Source organism: Belonocnema kinseyi, chromosome 4, assembly GCF_010883055.1.
Source record: "Belonocnema kinseyi isolate 2016_QV_RU_SX_M_011 chromosome 4, B_treatae_v1, whole genome shotgun sequence".
Lineage (NCBI taxonomy): Eukaryota > Metazoa > Arthropoda > Insecta > Hymenoptera > Cynipidae > Belonocnema > Belonocnema kinseyi.
The window spans coordinates 123,082,600-123,089,195 of NC_046660.1; the positions used below are offsets into that span (position 1 = coordinate 123,082,600).

The 6,596-nt window shown below is 26.0% G+C and overlaps 1 protein-coding gene and 1 long non-coding RNA gene across 2 annotated transcripts in view; one reads left to right on the forward strand and one right to left on the reverse strand.

The window, feature by feature from the left end:
* Nucleotides 1-6,596, reverse strand: part of LOC117171068 (synaptotagmin-6) — a gene marked incomplete at its 5' end in the record, with an annotated part of 240,457 nt that overhangs the window by 45,734 nt on the left and 188,127 nt on the right. The window lies entirely within an intron of this gene.
* The window catches only part of LOC117171703, an 18,413-nt gene that overhangs the window by 7,997 nt on the left and 3,820 nt on the right, over nucleotides 1-6,596 (forward strand). The window contains exon 2 of the long non-coding RNA XR_004466912.1: nucleotides 6,285-6,419. This is a non-coding gene — a long non-coding RNA (uncharacterized LOC117171703). The remainder of the gene's footprint in view (nucleotides 1-6,284; nucleotides 6,420-6,596) is intronic.

Below are 6,596 nucleotides of genomic sequence, written 5' to 3' on the forward strand. Positions count from 1 at the left end.
CGCTCTATACGGCGTCCCCTAACTAAGCCGATCTGCTGCATTTGATCCTGGTCTATGGGAGTTCTTTGTATCTAATGAGGACTAAAATGCAGAGTATAACATTTTTTTAAGTTTACTATTTGGTAATTTATAAATATAATATTCGGAATCTCCATATTATAGCGATTTCAACGATATTTCATTTTACTTGAAAATAACAAAATAAATGGTCAAGTTTATGTGAAATTTTATTAAAAAGTTTGCAATATATTTTACGCAAATCCACTGCAGAAGCTTGTAATATTTCATTTAACTTGGGAATTTCCAAAATCTTGCACTCCCATTCCAAAATTATGAATAATCTCATTTCTAACTGTTTGACACACAAAGCCCCGAATATAAAGATTTTTATTGAGTCAGAGTTTAAAGAATTGTTTTTTAAATAAAACATTACATATTTTGAACAAGGATAAAAAATTGAATTTTCAACAGAATGGTAAAATGTTTGAATGTTACTGAAATGACACGTGTTTAAGTACTAAAATATATTTGTTTAAATAATCATAATTTACCAAATAGTTGCATTTTCAACTGGAAAGATTAATTTTCTACCCAAGAAATTAATTTTATATCAATTTAATCATAAATTTAGAAAAAATTCAAGTAAGTTTAAGATATATATTTAGAAGTTTGGAAATATTACAGAAAATTTAAAAGCTTTCTAAGCTTTTAAAAGGTTTACGAAGAATAAAATTTCCTAATTAAATTTGCATAAGAAAACTAAAAATGACTTTGTTTAAATTAATTTAAAACAAATCAAAATTTTTTTAAGGCATTTTTTTTATTTTGCAGGATTTTTAAAAAATTGTAAGAAAAATGTGAGCTTCGAGATAATATAAAAATTTGCATGAGATCCCTAGTAAAATTTGAAATGTTTTTTGCAAAATATAATTTCAAAAAAATTATATTAAAGAATTTGGAACGCACCGTGAGTTATGAAGTAATGTTTCTAACTTAAAATTGTTAAACATTATATATTTTGAAAAATTAATAAATTTTTCAATTGATTCTTCATTTACACATTTTTGATAAGATTTTTTTCATTGACTGAAAAATACTTCTTAGATAAAAATTCAACTCTTTTTTTGGAAATTCCTTTTTTTCATTAGAAAATCTTTAATGTTCTGATTGCAATGTTATTTTTTGTCATTTTTTGAAGTAGTAAATTTTTTGAAAAACACGATGTCATTATTTAAACAATTAATTATTGTCTATTTTCAGAATTTAAAAAAAAAAGTTGAGTCATATATGTCCACTTTCTTTCGAATTAATATCCTTTGCTACTTTTGTTACTTAATTACATAATTTTGATACATTTTTTCTAATGTTAATAAATTTCTATTTGTTCAAATAATTTTTATTTGTTTGAGCAGTTATTTTTCGATAACTAAAAAACGAAATGAAATATAAGATATACAATTAATTACGATTTTAAAAGTAGTTTTTAAAAAGTAATTATTTAAACAGATTATATTTGGTTAAACCATTAAAAAAGTGGTAAATGTATTTTTTCTATATTCTATGCATAATTTTATTGGTTTTATTTCACAGCATTTTTTTAGTTATTAAAAAAAACTGCTCGAGAAAATAGATACGGTTTAAAAAAATACTGCAATCAATACGCACAAGCATAAGTACAAGTACATGCAGGAAATGACAAACAATTATATTTCAATCAGAAAATACGATTATTTTTTTACCATTTTTATAAATGAATAATTGATTAAATAATTTAAATTGGTTTAAACCACAAACAATTGTTTAAAAAGTCATACTAAATATTTAAAGTGTCCATTAGTAATTACTTGTATGGAAAAGACGGCAGAAATTTCTAAAAAGTGACAAAAATAGGTACAAATTTTATTTTTGAATTCCTAAAAATTTGGCGCATTTCGATGAAACCCTGTAATATGAGTTCCATTTTTCGAAAATTCAAAGTTTGTCCGTGTTAATTAAATGGAATATTGAAGTGCCCGATGGCACGTGTTAATATTCGCATTTTGAAAAAAATTACGAATGTTCTTTCTCCGAAAATGGAAACTCTCGGGAGAGGAGGGGGGGGGGGGTACCTTGCTCTGTAGCTCGAAAAGCTTTTTTTGCACCACCCTAATGTACATTATACTTTCTTCAAAATTAATCGAAAATGCAATAATCAATTAATTCCAGTTTGGTCAACTTTTAAATTATAGTGAGTTAATAATTAATTTTAAAGTTAGAAAATGGAAGCGTTTAAAAATGTTATTTTGTAGATATTGTTGATGTATTACGTGATTGGCAGTTTTACAGTTGAAAGTATTATTCTTTTGTTAATATCTTATTTGTGAAATTATAAAAATTCTTTAATTCAAAATTTGTATTTGATTCTACTTTATTAATAACTATTAATTAAGTTTGCAGTATTCTTAAAGAATTTTTTTTTAATTCAATCAAATATTTATGAAAAAACTATTACAATGTAGTAGTAAAATTTTTTAACAAATTTGCTTAAAGTTGTCAGCAAACTTTTCAGGCCCTTGAAAATTACACGGTAGTAAAAATATGAAATTATAAATAACTTTGAAGATAGGTAATGATTTAATTATTATTTAAAAATGTTCTTTTCCTTATTAAAGAAAAGTTGATTTTGAAAGGGAAACTTTTTTTTACTTTCACAGAAGAGACTCTCGTGATAACAGAAAATTGATAATATATTTCCATGAATTATTTAGCTGCAATGTATAAATTTAAAAGCACAATGAAAAAATTATACTACTACATTTTTCTTAATTTTATTTTTTACTACAGTGTGCTTTTAGAAATAATTTTACTTTCATAGAAATAACTGTTAATTTTAACACGAAATTCCTCACATTTCAATTTAGAAAGTTTAAATTTCACAAATTTTGTAAAATTACAAATTACAAATTTTCTGTTAAAAAAATTGAGAAGGAATATTGCTATACAAGAAATGAAGGAAAACACTTTTTAACTGCAATTTTCCCTGACAATTTGTATACTCACTACTCTGAAAAAATGTTTTCATCAACTTTTTGTCAATGAGGAAAAGAAAAATTTTAAAAAAATTTTGATTAATTATTCGACCATAGACATGTTAAATTTTGTATTTTGAGTACATTGCAACTTTTAAGGGAAAAACCTTGCAACTTTTAAGAGAAAAAAAGGCAAGGTTTGAAATTAAAAAACGTTTGAATAAATATACGGCGCTAAAATTCCTTGCACAAGATTTCTTCGACTGCTATGTTTTCCGACAACTCTTGAAAAATTTGTTTATCAATTTGTTACAAAATGATTCAACTTCATTTTAAATGTTTTTTCATAAATTGTACTTAGTGAGAAGATTTTTTTTAAATACTGCCAGTTATATTAATTGCTATTCATAAAAATAAATAAAATTTAAATAAAAAACAAGGGATTATTTATATATTTGCACAACTAAGACATTAAACAAAGAATAATACTTTCAATTGTAAATAATGCGTTACTATAATACGGTATATACTTCTCACAGACTTGACAAAACTCACGAATAAGATTCTCACCACTATTAAGTGCTGAAATGTTTATTCAATTCAATCGTTTTTAAATCACCTGACGCTAAAGTCAACAATGTACATTAACAATTTCTACAACATTTTTCTTAGGCTCAATACAATCCCACAACGATTATTAACTTATTATTATTTCTAATAATATTTTCTTTGAATAATTCGTAAAACGTTCAGATATGTCTGAAATTTACGACAACTGTAAAAATAAAAAACAATAGTAAAAAATATTAATCACCTCATTAACGCAGTGAGCATTGGGAGCTAATGAAAGTTGGATATTTATATTGGAATTGTTAAGAATCTATGTATATTTACTATTATATTCCCAAACTCGTAAAAATGTCAGGGATACTGACCACCTAATAGTATTTTTAATTGAAAAATAGGCGAGAAAATAGCCAGGAAATAGGCAAGTTGAAACGCAAAGGGATTATCTTCGTGAGGGACACTTCATCGCCCCATGTAGGTTTTGGAATATGCGAAATTGCAGTTGCAGTCTATAGTGAGGGAGGCGTGTGCTGGCTTGAAGGCCACATTGCCACCTCAGGTAGCCCACCTGCCTTTTCAAGTGTCCAACTTTCTAGCCCACGGTGGCGACGAAATTATACTCATCTCTTCTAATTCGGTCGCTACTAACACTTCTGCCTGCACTAATAGGTCCTTGAGATTACTTTTTTTCAAAAGGTCAAAAAAGTCTCCTGACTACAAATAAATATCTTGGGTAGGTTTTTTAAATCTGGCTGAATTTTTGTGCGAAAATTTTTTTTAGCAATAAATTTAAACAGTGAGGATCAGACACAGAAAAAGCTATCCACGCTAATCATATTGTTTGCGGTAAAATTAACGATGTAAAAAAACGTTAATAGCGAATAATCAATTCTCGTTATTGAGGCTAATTATTTATTTTTATTATTATAAACAATTTAGCAAGACAAGTGATGAAGAATAAATTTAGTTATCAATAAGCTTTGCAGGGTGTAAACTTCATTTTCATAATTCTCAGATATTAGTGTGGAAAAGATTTTTTAATTCCTGACCAGTAGCATTCAAATACCAAAATTTTAATATTGTAATATTTTTAAGATCGGATATTTTATCAACTAAATCTAAAAATATTTTAGATACAAAACAAAAATTTTCCAATTTACTTATATTACAAAATAAAATTTTTATTAAGTAATGGATTTCAGTATGGTGAAAGAAAAAAAATGTTTTTCCAAATTGTGGTATCTTCAAGGCAAGACAAATTTTATGCACCGAAATTGAATTTTTAAACAGAAGATATAAATTTTCAGCGATCAAAAATAGTTTTCAACAAAATAGTTGCATTTTAAACAAAAAGATAAACGTCGATTTAAAAAAATGCCAACAGAGTAGTTAATTTTTTACCTAAACATTTGAGTTTTTAATTAAAAAAAATCAGTTTTTAACAAAATAGTTAAATTTTCAAGTCTACTAAAAAAATGATACTTCGACGAAAAATTATGTCGAAGCAAAGTGATTCAAACTATATCGTAAATCCTTAAGCAAAGAAGATAAGTTCCAACCAGACAGATATATTTTGAAATCCAAAAGATAAATTTTCAAAAAATATATAATATTTGAATTTTTATACAAAAAAATTTTAGTTTGATTTATTATATTAAGATATATGAGTAAAACAAGAAGTCAATTTTCTAAGAAGATACTTAAATTTTTAAACAAAAAAGACGGAACTTTCAACAAAACGGTTGAATTTTGAAACAAAAGGCATTACTTTCTAACAAAATGATTAAGTCTTCCCACAAAAAGTTTTATTTTTATCAAAAAATTGTATAAAAATTCTACTAAAACAGATAAATTTGCAAATCAATAGTTAAATTCTTAATGAAACTTTTTTTTTTACTAAATTCAACAGAATTTTTTTATTTTCAACCAAACCGTTGAATTTTTATCACCGAGAAAAGATTTTAGTTCATATTTTTCTAACACCAAAATGTGAATTTGAAACAACAAGCTGATGTTCTACGAAATAACGTAAACCGACCATTACTGAGACAGTTACGAAAAGCCAACCTAGATAAAGACAATTTTAATGACAGATAAAAATAGCACTTTCGAATAACAATTTACGGAGAGAAGTTTTTAGATTTTTTAAAAACGCGAAATTGGCTAAATAAAACTTTATCGCTCTAAAAAATTTCCTGCAAAAATTTGATTTTTAGTTTTTTCTGTGAATTTTCGACATAAAAGTTTATTTTCAAAAAATAGTTACATTTTTCACCAAATTCTTGAATTCGCAAGCTGAAGAACAAGATGTGTCTTCCACAAAAAAGTCTACTTTTCAACAAATAGATGAATTTGAAAATAAAAAGATAAATTTGTACACACAAAAAAGTATTTTCACAAAGTAGTTGAACTCTACACTGTTAGGAAATTCTTTAATTTTCAAGCATTTTTAATGTACATTTGTGACTGAAATTTAAGTTTTTGGCGAATTGAATGAAATTAGTTTACGCGTGACTGAAAATTAATGTAGATGACTGACTGAAAAAAGAAATTTTATAAATTTACGCTTTACAAGATCAATATTGACATTATTTTCATATTTATAATAGATGTATATGTATAGGGAGAAGCAGAATAAGTTATATAATGCAAACTTTAGTTCAGTATAGCCATGAAAAAAAATTGTAGTCATTTTTCTTTAATTTTTAGGCAATTTTCTTCCCACATTTAGTATATCTGGAGCACACGATCTCCACTAAGCTCGTAGCGGCCAAGGCTGAATAATCGAGATTATCAACACAGCATACTTACCTATTGTCACATCTGATTGTCATAAGCGAAACGGTAAGTAACCTATTGAAAAAATCCTTAAGAAAATCTTCTTATTATTTTCGCACGAGGAATCTGAAAATCCTCGGGATTCCCTCGTGTTTTTCTCGTCAGAAAGTAACGTGAGGATTTTTTAGGTTAAGAATTCATATTTCTTGGTTAGAAATTTCATTATTCGGTTTAAGATCGAAT